Source organism: Equus przewalskii, chromosome 16 (assembly GCF_037783145.1).
Source record: "Equus przewalskii isolate Varuska chromosome 16, EquPr2, whole genome shotgun sequence".
NCBI classification, from domain to species: Eukaryota; Metazoa; Chordata; class Mammalia; order Perissodactyla; family Equidae; genus Equus; species Equus przewalskii.
The window spans coordinates 29,647,854-29,664,215 of NC_091846.1; the positions used below are offsets into that span (position 1 = coordinate 29,647,854).

At 40.3% G+C, this 16,362-nt stretch overlaps 1 long non-coding RNA gene across 1 annotated transcript in view; it reads left to right on the top strand.

Annotated features, from left to right (window-relative positions):
- LOC103543269 (uncharacterized) overlaps positions 1-12,098 on the top strand; it is a 28,379-nt gene extending 16,281 nt beyond the window's left edge. The window contains exon 5 of the long non-coding RNA XR_011528091.1: positions 10,724-12,098. This is a non-coding gene — a long non-coding RNA (uncharacterized lncRNA). The remainder of the gene's footprint in view (positions 1-10,723) is intronic.
- The last annotated feature ends 4,264 nt before the right edge of the window (positions 12,099-16,362 follow it).

Consider the following 16,362-nt stretch of genomic DNA (forward strand, 5'->3'; position numbering starts at 1 on the left):
ATCCCAGGAGGCAAGCCCACGTCTCATGTAGCCCTGAGGCCAGAGTACACCTGAGGGCCTTCAGAGAGATGGATGGCTGCAATGTGCCGATTACCTACTCACCTGAGTCCTTGTCCCCAGCAACCTTCCTCCTTCTGCCTATGACTTGGTTACCCATGTACGTCTGTTTTCAGGGAGAGAATGGGCTGGGCTTATAGAAACATGCATTCTGTTCTTGTGCAAATTAGAATTTTCACTGTAAATTAATTAAATTGCCATTTTGCTTGTATACACCAGTACCATGAGGTTGGTTGAAGTGATTCTGCTATTCAGAAAAGGATCTAGTTTCATAGTGCCGAAAAATCAGGGATTTGAGTCTGCCTATCTAAGGGCTGGACCCTGTATTATGATAAATTGATAAAGATAGTGAATGCAAGTTCCTGAGGCCTCCCCAGGCAATGTGCCACCATGATGCCTGCATTGGACATACCACAGTGTTTCCTCATTAAATGTCTACATCACCCATGATGATGTAATAACTCATAGCAACCTAGCTCTTCACATGTACAGTGATACTCACTGCAATCCTGTGAAGTAGGTAACGTTATCTTTCTTCTACACCTAAGAAAATTGAGGTTAAATTACTTACACAAGTCGCGGAACTAGTGAGTGGTAGAGCTTCAATGCCAGACCACATCTTCTGGGTTCAATGCATGTTCCACCTTGCCTTACTGTCTTTCCTTTAGCTTGTTTGTTCTTCATTTTATTAGGTCTATGGGTCTAGAAATCAAAGTACTTAATAACCCATTTTGGTAGTTTTTTTCCCTCGAATCACCAGGAGCATCTGAACAGTCTAAATGCATGTTCAACCACTCAAAGATGGCATCTGTTCTGTTCTCTGGCTGAGCGTTGCTCATCCATCATGCATGCTCCTAATAGACATGGCAGGTCTCACACAAAGGAGAGCTTTTCTTCCTCTCTCAGTGGTGCTTCCTTTGAGGCATGCTACTGTTCAGGGCCCTGTTGAGATTTTGATTAAAAAAGACAGATATTGTGCAACTTCCATTAATGTCCTATTTCTCCTGTAGCAAAATGTAGGCTCTTGCAACTTTCTCAAGGGAATTTAATTTTCCATGTCTGTTGGCAAATTCAATTTTGAGTTTTACATAAAACACTGGAAAACAGTTAGTGGCCTGGTCAGGGGTTATGCTTGCAATTCAATGATTCTTTGAGGTGACTTTAACCCTTTTGCAGCCTATTTTCCTCTTCTGTAATCCACAAACTTCTAGCTTTTTATGTAGGAGAAAACTATTTTTTAAAATATAAAGTGCCCAAGGTATTTAACTTTCTTTTGCCCTCCTCTCTCTGGTTACGGTAATGCCATTTGACTTGTTTTTATAATGCCCCCTAAAGGTAACAAAACCTTCTGTAAACTAAGAAACTATGAAAATGCATTTTGAAAATGCTCAGTGCACAATAACTAATGTTAAGACAGCACATTATACACCTGAGCAGCTTCCTAACGCCTCCAATGATAACATGCCCTTATTTGTATATATATCTTAGTGCCCTAGTCTTCACCTAGCTCAATGTATACATAATTTATATTCATTAATTCTGGGATTTATTTCAGCTTTGTGGATTATCGGAATCTTTTCCTTCTCTATTTCTCTCTCTTTTTTTTTTTGCCACCTAAATGTTCTTCATTTTTTTCCTACTCATTAGCACTTTTCTGCATAGGAGAGTGAGGAAAGTCAAACATATAAAATATTTGACTTCTTTGCAATTTCACCAAACCAGTGTTTTAGAAAAGTGGTCAAATAAATTAAGCAACCAGTACAAAGTTTGGAGCTGCAGTTTCTACTAATATTTTTTCTGGAGACCAGGAGTAAACTGGGGTAGGGAATAGATAGGAGTTTTGCCTTTCTGCTCCTAATGTGGACTTCTTCCCTTATGGCTAATCTAATTTTTTTTCTGGGATCTCGCACTGTCATACTTATAATACCATGCAACCAATTGCCCACATTCCCTCAGAAAGACTAAGGTAAAACTAGGGAAATGACTGATCTAGATATCCAACTTTGTGTTTTTAAAAAGCTTCAAGATTAGTGACTAGAAAAGTCACATTTATCGACTTCATTTAGCCATAAGTATACAGAAAATTGAAAGAATCCAGTTTTATGCCATGAGTTTTTGTTGTTTTTGAAACAGCTATCTTAGCTAGAACCCATGCTTTCTAAAGCAGACAAGAGAAGGGATTTAATGAAAAAATGTTTCATAGACTGAGGGCTAGTAATTTTAGTTACTAGGATTACTTTATGAGAAAAAGGTCGTAAAAATATATGTTCTATCATCCCTAAAGCTTGTCCACATCTGATTGGAGCCCTGTTTATAGAGCTTTCCTTCTTCCTACATGCCTGCTGTGCACTGAGGGGAAGGAGACAGCTGAGCTTGGGGACAGTTGGGGGCCAGATGTCTGTCAGAAGGATTCTGTTCTGTAGCCATATGCTCTTTGCCTGGTGAGATCCCCTCAAACACATGAGTCCACAGCAGCCCGGAAAGATGAGGGACTTCACACTGGCACTGATAGTGGAGACAGTTGTCCTTGATGGTTGAGATAACTTCTCACCCTAAGTTTTGTAGGGGCTTGGCTTGGGGTGGTTTGGAAAAAGGAAAACATACACTATGATCTTATTTTACTCATACTTCCTTCTCCCTTTTCTTTTTACACTTAAGATCTAGTAAAGTTAGGGGGTATCAAAAGTTTTGTCTTTATGCAGCCAATCTAAAGCGAAAGCAGGGCAACTTTTTCCTTCCCCCTCTCTACAGGGCCTTAGCGAGCATCTTCTTTGACACCAGTAGACTTTCAGGAAGTGCTTGTTAAATAATCAGATGACTTATCAGAGGAAAGTGTTATGCAAATGAAAATTTCATTTAATCGATTTAGCACGCTTTTATATCTAAGTTTTATTTTAAAAGCTATATGAGCATGCTGAAGGCAAAAATCACACTTCTTTCTTGACTAATTCTGGGTGAAAAGAAGAGTCAGGTTTTATTACTTCTTCAGCAAAGGATAAAGGAAAATTTAAATGATGTCATAAATAGCTAAGTCACTCTTTGAATGTCAGTATGTTTTAAGTCTGTTGTTTGTGTTGCAAAAACCTAGGCATTAATTCATTTCTGTGGAGAAAAACTTGTGCTGAAGGCCTGTGGAGTTTGTGTTAGGAATATGCTTGAAGTTGGATGGGGTGAACTTGGCTTGGAAGCCTTGACATCTTCCACAGGGAGAAGTGACTTTGGGCTGTGAATGTTCTCTTGTGTGCCAGCCACAGGCCTGATGGTTTATGTCCTTTATCTCTAATCCTTGCAGACATCAGAAAGGAGACGTTATTATCCTCTTTTAAGATAAGGAAACATACTCAGTAAGTTAAGTGACTTACCTAGGATACAAGTTATAAAATTGTCAAACTTGGGTTTTAATCCATGTATGTTTGGTTTGAAAGCCCACACATTTTTCACCACGCCTTTCTGCGTTTTTGATAAAGCCAACAGTCACACTCTTTGGATCTGGTAGCGTTTCAGATATATATCAATAAACACAGTAGCGAATGTACTACGCACCATTAAACAAAGTGTTTCACACATATATCACCAAGCACAGTTACACATAAACTGTGAGCCACTAAGCACAGTTTTTCACACATAAATCATTAAACACAGTGCACCCCCAGTGACTAAGTCTCGTCTTGGATCATGGCCAGTTGGGTTTCAAATGGTCCAGTGTCAACAACAGCAACAACAACAACAGCTTATATGTCAAGCTACCTGGCAAGCTGGATGCGATTCATTCTAACATTTACTTTTCTTCTTTTAGGGGATTTTGATTATCTGATGGATATGCAGGCTGTGTATTCTTTCTAGATACCCTAAAATGTATCTGTGGATCAAGCCAAGCCATTATGGATCTGCATACCTGAAATTAATTGCTCTGCCTTCCCAAGGACCTGCTTTTATAGAACTAGGCTTTGGGTTTATTCCAGAGGCCAACATGGGGAGAACATTATAAGAGGCAGAGTTATGACACTCAATTACAGTCACGTACCGCATAACGATGTTTCAGTCGACGATGGACCGCATAGATGACAGTGGTCTCGTAAGATTAGAACCAGATAGCCTAGGTGTGTAGGAGGCTATACCATATAGGTTTGTGTAAGTACACCCTGTGATGTTTGCACAATGCTTAAATCGCCTAACAACATATTTCTCAGGATGTATCTCCACTGTTAAGCGACATATGACTGTATATTTATCATAAGGATGTTTGTGTGTTTCTGCTTTATATATTTTGATGCAAACTTGGAATTGTTTTACCTTCCTTATGGATTGACCCTTTTATCATTATAAAATCCCAGTTTATTCTAGCACTGTTTCCTTTTTTTAATTTAAAAAATTTTTAACTGTTGTAAAAAACACAGAACATAAAATTGACCATCTTAACCATTTTTAAGCGTGTGATTCAATAGTGTTAGCACATTCACGTTGTTGTGCTCTAGTAATCCTATTTCTTAGAATCGATTTTGCCTGCTGTCAGTACAGTGTGCAGTTTTCTTTTGTTTAGTGTTTATATGGGATATCTGTTTTCATTTTTTTGCTTTCAGTATTTTTGTGTCCATATATTAGAAGTATATCTGTTATAAGCAACATGGTTCTAGTTTGTCAAATCTAGTCTGGCACTTTTAATCTTAGAATATTTAGTTCATTTATGATAATGTAATTATTATTTCATGTACTTAGTCTAATATTTTACTATTTTTTTCTTTGTTTCTTTTTCTTCTTTCATGCCTTCTTTTGAACTAACCAAGTTTTTACTTACTACTATTCCATTTTCCTCCTTTATTTACTTGCCTTTGATTAGAAATTATTTCCTTATCCTTTTAGTGTTTGCCCTAGGGATTACAACATACATACTAGACTTATAAGAATCTACTGTGAATTAGTGCTTTTTACCATTTCCAGGAAAATGTAAGAACGTAGAACAGTTTGCATTGATCCTGTTCTTATCTTTTGTGCTGTTGTCACGTATTTTAATTCTACATGTACCTTATAAGATAACATTCTTATTGTTTTATATAGTCAATATTTATTTAGTTTGACATACATGTTTATATTATGTTATTCTCCTTACTTCTTTTATTTCCATTTGGGATCATTTCCTTCTGCCTGAAGAACTCACAGTAATGTTTCTTTTACTCTGGACCTTCAGGCAATGAATTTTCTGTGTTTAATTTATCTGAAAACATCTTTATTTCTTCTTCATTTAAAAAAACTTTATCAAAGTATAATATATGTACAGAAAAGTACACAGATAATAGGTATGCAGCTCAATGAATTTTTACAAGCTACATACACCTGGCTAACCAGTACCCAGCTGAAGAAACAGAACATGGCCAGCCTTTCAGGAGCCCCTCATGCTCCTCTCCAGTCACTATTCCCATCAAAGGGTGTCCCTTCTCCTGACTCCTAACATCACAGATTCCATGTGACTGTTTTTGCATTTTGGGTGTGTGGAATCACATGTTATATGCTCTTTTGTGATTGACTTCTTTTACCCAGTCATATTTGTGAGACTCATTCACATTGTCGCATAGTTATAGAGAGTGGATGTTAACCTGTGTAGTATTCTGTTGTGTGGATATACCAATGTTCATTTATCAATTTTATTATTAATAGGCATTTGGCTAGTTGCCAATTTTGGTGGATTATATATAGTGCAGCTATGAATATTTTAGCATAAAATCCATGTCTTTCTCACATGCAAAATATATTTACTCCACCCTAACAGCTTCAAAAGCCCTAACCCATTCGAGCATCAACTCCAAGTCCAAAGTCTCGTCTAAATATCCTCTAAATGAGACATGGATGAGACTGGAAGTGTGATACAGAAGCAAAACTCCTTCATAGCTGTGAACTTATGAAACCAAACAAGTTTTGTGCTTCCAAAGTACAATGGTGGGACAGGCATAGGATAGACATTCCCATTCCAAAAGGGAGAAAATGGAAGAAGAAAGAGATGACAGGTCCCCAGCAAGTCCTAAACCTAGGATGGCAAATTCCATTAGATCTTAAGGCTCAGGTACAATCCTCTTTGCTTGATGCTCTGCTCTCCGGGCCCACTGGGGCAGCAGGGTCCCTTCCACAGCCCTAGGCAGCAGCTCTGCCCCTAAGGCTTTGGCTGGTGGTCCCACCTCTGAGGCTCTGGGTGGCAGCCTGTTCTCTGAGGCACTCGGCAGCAGCAGCCTAGGCCTCTGAAGCCAAAGAGAAGACAGCCTTGTCCCCTGGGCCTGTGTCCTCTGCGCCTGTGGTGGCAGTGGCAGTCCTGTCCATCTCTAAACCACCTTCAGGATCATTCATCCCTTTTCTTGAAGAATAATGCATGTTCGCAGCCAAATAGCTCTACTCTCCCTTCTGTAGAATCCCAGAAGTCCAAAAGCCTTCCCTCGTTTTGTCCAGCATCTGTCTCCTTTGGTCCAAGCCGGCAGTGTTTCTCCTAGTATAATCCCAACTCTGTTCCTCCCTTCTACTGAGATGGTTGCTTAGATCCATGGATCATCTCTTTATAGGGTGATTGTCCAACCACACCCTTGGTGGTCTCTTCAGAGCATGCTTTCTCATTTTTTGCACTATGGATAGGCTGAGAATTTTCCAAATCTTTAATTTCTGGTTCCATTTTGCTTAACAATTCCTTTAATTTATCTCTCTCCTCTCACGTTTTACCATAAGCGATAAAGAGAAATCAGGTCACACCTTCCACGTTTTGCTTAGAAATCACCTCAGCTAAATATCTAATTACATGCTCGAAAGTTCCACCTTCCACAAAACACTAGAACACAATTCATCCAAGTTCTTTGCCACCCTATAACAGGGACTGCCTTTTCTTCATGGTTTAATATGATGTTCCTCATTTCTGTCTGAGGCCTCACCAAAATCACCTTTAACCTCCACATTCCTACCAGCAGTCTCTAGGCTTTTTCTAACATGTGCCTCGAAACTCTTCCAGCCTCTGCCTGTTACCCAGTTCCAAAGCCCCTTCCACATACTTAGGTATTTGTTGCAGTAGCACCCCACTTCACAGCACCAAAATCTGTATTAGTTTACTAGGGCTGCCCTAACAAAATATCAGACTGCATAGCTTAAATAACAGAAATTTATTTTCTCACAGTTCTGGAGGCTGGAAGTCCAAAGTCAAGGTGCCAGCAGGTTGCTTACTTCTGAGGTTTTTCTCTTTGATTTGCAGTTGGCCACCTTCTTGTGGTGTCCTCACATGGCCTTTTCTTTGTGCATGTGCACTCTTGATGTCTCTTCCTCTTCTTCTAAGTGGTATCACACTGAAAGTGAATTCATTCACCCATTGCGCAGCAAGCCAGTGTCGGACACTGGGTACAGTGGAAGAAAGTAGGAATTTTACTGTTGCACAGTGCTGATTAAGGAGAGAGGGCAGCTAACGCTGAAATCCCAAACTCCCCGAAAAGCTAAAAGGAAGGGTTTTTATTTGGGGTTTTAGGTAGGGGAGGGGGAGCATATGGCCTTGCTGGTTAGAGCTTTCCCACCAGCCTGTCTTTGGCCTTGAGACTACTTGCAGAGAGGAGGGAGACCGTGACCTTGCTGGTTAGCAGCTTTCCTACCAGCTGTATCTCTTTGTGAGGAGGAGATAATGAATCCAGGTGCTTGTCTTTGGTGGTGTCTGTCTCCATGGAGGATAGTGGATTCTGAAGCCAGGAAGCCAGGGAATAAGCAGGGAATGAGTGTTTTGGTTTTAACTTCATATATGCTGGGTTTAATGTAGGGAAACTGATATCAGGGTTGGTATCATAAGGACACTAGTTCTGTTGGATGAGGGCCCCGCCCTATGATCTTATTTAACTTTAATTGCCTCCTTAACAGCACTACTTCCAAATACAATTACATCGGGGGTTAGGGCTTCAACATATGAGTTTTTAGGGGAAGCATTCAGCCCATAACAGGGCTCAAGTCACATTTTTTTCCACCTGGGTATCCAATGGACCCAGCAGCATTTATTGCAAAGATAAATCTTTCTCTACTGAATTGCAGCTTTGCTATTATTATTAATCAGGTGACCATGTATGTGTGGGTCTGTTTCGGACATTTCTGTTGTGTTCCATAGGTCAGTTTGTCTATTCTTGCATCATTACCATCCTGATTCTGGAATAGGTGTTGATATATGGCAGAATAAGACACCAGCTTTGTCTTCTAGATTACTCTGTTTACTTTTACTCTTTTCATTTCCATAAGAAGAATCAGTGAATTTTGTAAATGTATTGGCTTGAATTTTGATTTTGATTGCACTGAATCTATAGGTCTTTAAAAAAGTGTTTATTCAGTGTAGAAGTCTTGCACATATTTCTTTAGTTTAATTCTAGGAATTTGACATTCTTTGATGCTATTGTAAAATATACCTCTTTATATTTTTCATTTTGGTAAGATATTTCTGGTAGATGTATAATTCCAGGTGGGCAGTTATTTTCTTTCAGCACTTAAAAATGTTATTCCATTATCTTCTGGATGCCATCATTTTATTTTTGAAAAGTCAACATTAGTCCTATTGTTCCTTTGAAGGTAAAGCGTCACATTTTATTTGACTGCTTTTCAGAGTTTACTCTTTGTCTTTGTCTTTCAGTGGTTTTACTATGTTAGTCTCCAACGATGTCCCTTTAATGAATCATCCCTCCTAGTACTTTTGCCCTTAAATTGTCCCTCCCCTTTAATCCGGGACAGCCCCATGACTCACTTTGACCAATAGAATACATCAGCTTTGACACTGTGTGACTTCTGAGGCTCAGGCATAAGTCTTGCTGGCTACCTGGCTTCGTGGAATGCTCATTCTTGGGATGCTCCCTCTGAGAATCTCACTGTTCAGCAGTGCATCTAGTCTGAGACCTCAGTGTTATAAGAGAATCAAGCCACATGGAGTGGCCTTGGAACATTTTGGAAGATAAGTTTCAGGAGACAGAGAAAGGGTGGGAGACAGAGAGAGAGAGACAGAGAGAGAAAGGAGGGAGGTAGAGAGAGAGAGAGAGAGGAAATATGAATATCTGAGATGCCAGATATAAGAGTGAATAAATCATTTGGAAATCTAGCCCAGTCAAGCTTTCAGATGACTACAGTCCTGCCACTACCTGACTGCAGCTGTGAGGCACCCCAAGCAAGAGCTGTGTAGTTGAAGTTGGTCAAGCCACAGAACTATGAGAACTAAGAATAAATTATTTTAAGACATTAAGTTATAGAGTGGTCAGTTTCACAGTAATAGATAAATGGAACAAATGCTAATACCTAGAAGCAGGATATGGTTGAAACAAAACCTTAAAACATGTGGCATCAGCTTTGGGACCAGGAGAAAGCTGGAAGATCCTCAGAGGAACTGTTGATGGAACAGGAAGGACAGTGAAGAGGCTGTTATTAGAGGCTGGAGGAAAGGCAACCCATGTTATGCAGTGGCAGAAAATTTAGGATAACTGATGCCCAATATAAGATGGCCAATAGAAAATGTACTTAATGAAATAGTGAAACTGTGTAAGGAGATTTCCAGAAAAAATATCGAAAGTGCCAATTGGTTATTTTCAGCCATATGTGATAGAGTATTACACAAGAGAGAGAAAGGGGGAGAGAGATGCTAAGGAGAAACTTTTCCAGTTTCAAGCAGAAATTAGAGAAAATATAAAGGAACCAGGGCTTACTAAGTGTAAAAGTAAAACTGTATCTTATTCCCAGCCTCTACATGTTACAAAGACTCTCAATATAAGACCTAATCACAGGATAAAGATTATCTAAGGGGTGCAACTGTAAGACACATTAAGATTTCAAAAAGATTTAAGGGTGTGCCTCATGGACTATTAGAATTAGACAAAATTTTTCTTAGAATCTCAAGGGTGTCGTTCCTCAGCACCCTGAGTTTTGACACAAGGCAGACTGAGGCCTGTATCAAAAAGATTACCGAGTGGAGCTTTTGCCTAGTGGAGTGAATCCCACTACTATTCATAGGAAGACCAAAGATCTTTAAGAGAATTATATTGACAGAAACATCATAAGCTTGGACTAAAAGGGATGGAGGTAGTTCAAAATGACAAGTGCCTCGGGGTCTCTAATCCTCCGGGTCCCTCAGCAGGAAGCAAGCTGAGTCACCTACTTAGCTGTAAATATGGACCATTTCTTGTGGAAAAGAAAGTTTGGAATCGATAACCAAGAGGGAGGAGACAAAATTTCAGAGGGTGGAACCAAGAGTCTTAGAAAACAACTCCCCAAACTGAGCTCTAATCAAGGAACTGGCAACATTTGCCTAAATGGATTTCAGAATTGCTTTGGACTAGTGACTGTTATGTGACTCTTGTCCTCTTATGTCCCCTGCTGTGACCCTCTGGCTCCCATTTTTGAATGACAGTGTCTATCACAGTTGTAATACTCTGGTACTACTGGTTTATGTTGAGTGTGTGTGGGGCAGATAATTTGTGTCTTTAGTTCACAGGTCTTCAGGCTGAGAGGAGCTGTACACAAGGGGTTGCATGTGAGGATTTGCACTTGCCAAGCCTTACCTACATTTGGGCCTGATTGAAATACTGCTGTATGCTTGGCTTCTCATCACCGGAAATTTAGAAATCAGCAAATATTTTAGAGGGAATGTGTTAAAATATTGGCTTACTTTCTTTCTTCTTCTTTTTTTTTTTTTTTTTAGGAAGATTAGCCCTGAGCTAACATCTGCCACCAATCCTCCTCTTTTTGCTGAGGAAGACTGGCCGTGAGCTAACATTCGTGCCCATCTTCCTCTACTTTATATGTGGGACGCCTGCCACAGCATGGCTTGTCAAGTGGTGCCGTATCCGCATCTGGGATCTGAACCGGTGAACCCTGGGCCGCTGAAGCAGACTTAACCACTGCGCCACTGGGCCGGCCCCTGGCTTACTTTCTTATACTTCTCTTTTGTCCAAGATTTTGTTGTGGTTGCCTCACTTGCTTTTGATGCCTACAAACAGATGTTTTTGTATTTTATCTATTTTATGATTGTCCTTAGTAGGAAGGTTGATTATCATAGTCCAAGAAGTCCAAGTCTTTCATGAGGATACTTTTTGAGAACATGGTTCACTTACACAGTGCTATCTTTTAAAAAATCCAAAGAAGAATTTCTCTCTAGCCTCAGTTCCAAGAAAAGTACTACTTTGAATCAGCTAATGCGTTTTTATCAAACAGACAAAATGAGCTATGTAACTGATTATGTTCTTTCTTTTAATTTCTGCTCTAACAAATATATGGGATTTTATTAGATGCATTTTTTCTTTGTGGGTGGGAATGGCTTCACATATGGCCTTTCTCATTTGCTCGCTCACTATATTTTATTTTTATAATCTTTTGAAAATCTATTTGGGAATAAGGTAGCGTGTAAATTAAGAAATAATGATAATTTTTTCGATTTGGAAGTTGGAGAAGTCCACAGAAGCTTAGCAGTTACAGGGGACTCTTTCATACAGGTTAACCAACGTGTCAAAATTGATGTTAACATAATCATGAAAAATCTTTTAAACAAAACGAGGGTAACATTGGTCAAATCCTTTGATGAACGACCTACACTACTTCCCATGTGCAAACTATTCATCCACAGGAGGTGAATAAACCTGGATTTCCAGGTAATAAATTACTTCTTCCAAGACAAAAGAGTCACTGTTGCCCTAGAAAATGGTATTTAAATACCAGGGACAAACACTTCAGTTCACTGATAGAAGGAAAGTTTATGCTGTCCCTAGCACTCTGTTCAGGTTTTTTGATAACCAGGCTGTGCTATTTCAAATACAATAAACTGTAGTGTAAACAGAATGAGAACAGGGTATTGTTTAATTCAGTTTATTTGTCTAAGGGATAGAATCCTATGCATAGTAGCTTACAAAGCATGTTAATTTCCAAATCTAGTTCATGGAATCTGTACGTGGTGAGTGTAAGATAGCCAAGTATGCCTGCAGTAATTCCCCTTGTGCCTCCCTTCCTTTTTCCTTCTTTTCTTCATTTCCTTTACTCATCGTGTATCATACTTATTCCAAATAAACAAGTCAGCAACCATAGGATTTCTACTGTTGTGTTACAGGCAGGGGCAGTAATGAAACATTTAACGACTGTATGGCATGGGTACCAATCAATCAGAACAGCTTCCTGATCAATCCGAACAGGCTGCTCAATCAACCAGAAAAGGGGCCAGCCATGAATGAGACATGGCTGCAACTGTGCAGGGCGGCTGACTCCCGACAGATTATTTGACAGAGAAAAAGTAAGAAAGTAAGAAGATAGAACTCGGTTCTCCTATTCCTATAGTCTGTCTCCTACTAGATCATATTATCATGGAACAGACTACGTTTTTCTTTGTCTTAAAAATTTTATTTTATGCTTTTCTGTGGCAAGATGTTTAAAACAGAAACTGCCACAAGTGAAAGGCTTTCTTAGTACAATTTATTTCCTTTCAAGTTACAAGAGAATTTAGAAAGAAAACATTTCATCTTATCACACTGCTCGTGTTTTTCTTAAAGGAACGCTCCAGGGTAATGAAACAGTTGGTGACTTTTGAGGAAGAGGAATCTGAGCAAGGAGATAATTTAGTGTTTTCCTTTATCATTTAAAATGAAACAAAGTATGTGGCTGGATTAATGAAAGAATGCGTCTTAGGCCAAAAAAAAAAAATACACCCCTCATGATGTAGAAAAATATTTTCCATTTAATGGGATAATTTGCTTGAGGAAAATTTGAAAATTTGAAAGGAAGAAAGATAAGTTAAATTATATTTTGTGTGGTGGTGAGGCTGGTTAGGTGGCGGGAGGGGAGTGGGAACTGGGTAAGTGGGCATAGAATCAGGATTTTATGGATGGGAGGAAAATTAGATGCCATCGGGTCCTATCCTCTCCTATTTTACATAAAGAAATGGAGATCCAGAGAGGTTAAGTGGCTTGCTTGGGATCACACATTTAGTTATTTACTGAGAAAAATAGAAAAGTAGAAAGAAAACCTACTTCTTGAACCAATTAACTATTTTTAGATTGCATGTACATGGTACCAAAGTAACTGATTAATTCTGAATTGAGAAAAAAAAATACTCAGGAAATTGTGTCCTTCCTTCCTGAGGCCTTCCTGCTGCGCCCCAACCCGCCCAGACTCATTCTGTGAAGGTCTATCCCCGTCAAAACTCACCAGCTGCTCATCCAGGCCCCCAAGGCTCTGTCAAGTAATAGCCAAATTATCTGCTAGATAGATGACAATGATTGGAAATTTGGAGGTGGTTTTCATTCCCCTTCCCTCTTTTCTTGAGTAATTAGTATATTTGATTTTTAAAAATATTTGTAATTGCGGTAAAGTACCCATTTACCATCTTAACCATTTGTAAGTGTACAGCTCAGTAGTGTTAAGTACATTGGCATTATTGTGTAACCATCAACAGCATCCATCTCCAGAACTCTTTGCCTCTTGTAAATCTGAAACTCTGTACCCATTAAACAACTAGTCTCCACTTTCCCTCCCGCCAGCCCCTGGCAACCACCCTTCTACTTTCTGTCTCTATGGATTTGACTACTCTAGGTAGCTCATGGAGTTGGAATCATACATTCTTTGTCTTTTTGTGACTGGTTTGTTTCACTTAGCATAATGTCCTCAAGGTTCATCCACACTGTAGCATGTGCCAGAATTTCCTTCCTTTTTAAAGCTAAGTAATATTCCGTTATATGTTTGGACCACCTTTATTTATCCACTCACCTGTCGATGGACACTTGGGTTGCTTCCACCTATTCCCTTTTTAAGTAGCCATTTTGGGTATGCACAGTTAGTTCCAAAATGCATGTTCAAGATAAGGCTGGGACCATTACTGTTCCAGATGTGACCTTAGCGTTACAAAGGAGTAAACTGCATGTTATTTTACAAACATAATGCAATATGATACCTTTCCTTCACAAACTTATAGCACTGTGGAGTGAGAAAAGGGACTCACAACTGATGTGGCACATGATGTTCAAGGCCATAGATAGTTCTTAACATGATAGAATTTATGAAACTTGGAAGTGGAAGGCATCTTAAAGGAGGTGGGGGTGGAATTTGAACGTTTAGGCTTTGGCACCAGGCACACCTAGGCTCGAGTTCCCAGAGCTTTACTGGCTGTGTGACCTTGATCAGATTATTTAAATTCTTGAATATGAAATATAGTATTGACTTAATGGGGTTATTGGGGATTGAAGGAGATGGCGTAATTAGAGTGGGTAGCACAGTGCCTTGTACAGAGTGAATGCTCAGTAAGCTCTAGCCAATGATCGAGTCTCCTCACTTTACAGATACGGAAGCTGAGCCTCAGAAGGGAAAGCGACTTGTGTTAAGATCACACAGACAAAGCCACACAGCTGGCATTCAATTTCTGTTTAAGAAAGAATGATGGGGCCGGCCTGGTGGCACAGTGGTTAAGTTTGCACGTTCCGTTTCGGCAGCCCGGGGTTCGCTGGTTCAGATCCTGGGTACGGACATGGCACCGCTTGGCACGCCATGCTGTGGCAGGCATTCCATGTATAAAGTAGAGGAGGATGGGCTAGGCTTCCTCAGCAAAAAGAGGAGGATTGGCAGCAGTTAGCCAGGGCTAATCTTCCTCAAAAAAGAAAAAAAAAGGAAAGAACGAATGAGAGTGATTTATTTTTAACAAATCAGCTTTCTTTCTTTGAAACTTTACTGGTCATTTATGAATGTTTACAGAAACTCATACCAAAAAGAAATATGGCAAATATTCTTGTTTTTCATTTCTTATTTGTTCTATCATTATTCATTCAATGAATTCCTTCATTCAATAGTCATAGAGTGCTTGTCATGTGACAACCACTGTGTAGGCACTGAGGACAGTTATGTGGAGGAGGTGGGCAAGTGTGGTTAGTGTTCTAGTGAGTGTAAGCCTTCAGAGAGCATGGGCCATCTGACCCAGGGCTGTGGGATCAGAAAGTGTGGAGAACTCGAGACAGTGTGTGGCAGGCCCAGGTTGCCCTTTGTTCATATGAAACTGAAAAAGCCTGGCCTCTGCCTTGCAACCTAGGGGGAGAATAGCCACATAAACAGTGACCAGGAATATAATTGGAAAGTGCAATGTATGTCCCAAGTGATAGGGGGCGCAGTAAAAAGAGTAAGTGATTCTGCCTGGAGGGCCTTTGGGAGGAGCAATGATGTGGGGTAGAAGGGCTTAATGGAGGAGCTGACAAATGAGGGAAACCTTGTAGGATGAGTGGGATTTCACCACCCAGAGAAGGAAGGGAAAGGTACTCTAGAAAGAAAACCCAGAAGCATGTGAGCACAGGGCTCCAGGTATCTGGGACGCAGGTTATCCACAAGAGACAGGGACGGAGTGTGGAGGGAGATGAGCCTGCCATGGGGATGTCCTAGACCTTACCTGCTGGTGAGTACAGTGGGGTCCTGTTAGCACTACCATCTTGATTCTGATGACTTTTCACTGCTATCTAATTCTTCAGGGTATCCCATGCCCAGAGTCTCTCCTAGGTATTTCTGGGCATTCCTCCTCCTCCCCCGGCAAGGCACTGTCTCGTTTGCACTCAGGATCAATTGCTTCCATTCTTTTCACCTAGGTTTCTTGAGCCTGCCACTGCTGACTGTGTCCTCCACCAGAACATTCTCTGCCTAGCCAGGGCACCTTGGCTGGTGGCCACCCTCAACTCTCAGGTGCCAGATCTGTCCTCTGATCTGGGAATGGGAATGGGGTAGTCAGGATAGACCAGGCTGTCTAGACTCTCTCTCTTCTATTCCATTTCATGTAAACCTGTGTTTGTGTGCGTGTGTGTGTTTGGGGCGGGGGGGAGAGAATGAGAGAGAGAGACAGAGAGAGAGAGAGAGAGAGTCTATGAGGCTATATTTCTCAGGACCAGAAGCTTACAGACTCCCCTGAACATGCTTCAGCTTATATCCTAACCTTATATCTCATTAGGACTCAAAGTCATCCCCTGGGCCCAAAGGGGAGACATTTGCCATCCTATTCTCTTCTCTGAGAACTGTATTTTTTCCACTCTTATATAGGCATCGTTATAAATGCACTGTTTTCATCCTCTTTTGTCAATTAAACAAATATACCTGAATACATATAAATTAATGAAAACAGATACTTCATCAGAGGGTGTCTGCCCTGTGCCTGTGCATCTGATTCTCAACTTTGGTCCAGCCAGTAGTTTTTGAAGGTCTTTCATTGTCTAGCTGAGGAGCTCCTGGCATTTGAGAGATGTTCAAGAAACAACTATTGAATTAAACCGACCCTCCTCTAGGGAAGGAGGCTGTTAAGAGTGGGTTTGTTGGCAGGTGAATGGTATGATCATA